The sequence below is a fragment of the Carettochelys insculpta genome, chromosome 12, assembly GCF_033958435.1.
Source record: "Carettochelys insculpta isolate YL-2023 chromosome 12, ASM3395843v1, whole genome shotgun sequence".
Taxonomy (NCBI): domain Eukaryota; kingdom Metazoa; phylum Chordata; order Testudines; family Carettochelyidae; genus Carettochelys; species Carettochelys insculpta.
In genome coordinates, this window is record NC_134148.1 from 25,601,087 (window position 1) to 25,602,088 (window position 1,002).

General features: G+C 49.8%; 1 protein-coding gene across 1 annotated transcript in view; it reads right to left on the reverse strand.

The window, feature by feature from the left end:
* FAM227B (family with sequence similarity 227 member B) overlaps positions 1-915 on the reverse strand; it is a 176,479-nt gene extending 175,564 nt beyond the window's left edge. Inside the window, exon 1 of the mRNA XM_075007227.1 lies at positions 852-915. The gene's annotated coding sequence lies outside the window, so the exon portion shown is untranslated. The remainder of the gene's footprint in view (positions 1-851) is intronic.
* Between the last annotated feature and the right edge of the window lie 87 nt (positions 916-1,002).

Consider the following 1,002-nt stretch of genomic DNA (forward strand, 5'->3'; position numbering starts at 1 on the left):
GACAAAAGAAAAAGATTATGTTTTCCATTTTTGTAGCTGAGTATAACCTCTCCACAACAACTCTGCTAATCCTTTGTATCAGCAGTATTTATTCAGTGATATTATAATGAATGGTTTAGGAATCTTATTTTATTGCAATTAATGAGAGGGGAAGCAAGACCTTAATTTTTTTTCTATTAGTGCTGATTATCAAGATATTTTTCGAAACAAAGCCTTCTTTTTCTTATAAACAGCTAGCTCCTCATTTTCAGTGAATGCAGCAAACTGTAACGAGACCACAACTGAATGTTGCGCCACTCTGGGAAAAGAGTGCTGAACATAGTGGAAAAAAGGTGGTAAACAACAAGGATGGGAGAAATCTTTACGGGTAATTACAGAGCAGTTTCATCAGCTGGGGGGTCAAATCCTACAATGCAGCAGCACACTATTTCTGTAGCAAAACCTAAGTTGTGCTGGTTATTGTCATGCTTTGCATCACTACTGGCGTGTCTGGTTCAACGACTTTCCCCTTTTGGTTGTGTAATGCTGAGCAACAGTGGGGAGAGGGAGAAATCCCTGGTATTGCTCCACGCTGTGAACAGCCACAGCCCGCTTGCCCGCTTCCTTTGCACTTCAGAGTCGGGGTGCACGAGTAGCCTATTGAGGATGTCGTGAAAGAGGGAGGGGGCGAAGCCGGTTCTTCCAACAGTTGCCCCTCCCTCCCCCCCACCCGCTTCAAACCGGGCTTGTCTCAACCCCCAAACCCGGGCAGTGTGGGGCGAAGGGGCAGGAGTTAAGAGAGAGGGCCCCCTCCTTCCTCTAACTTTACCCCCCAGGAGCCCCGCACGGGGCCGCGAACCATCAGTACCTACCCCAGCAGCAACAGCAGCAGCTCAGCCCTGTGTGTACCGTTACTAAGGGCCCCTAGCAACCGAGCGTCTGCTAAAAGGGCTCCCCCGGGCACGTTCTTCCGGTGTCCAGCGTCCCGGCAGGCCGAAGCCGGGCCCTTTGGTTCCGGTACCG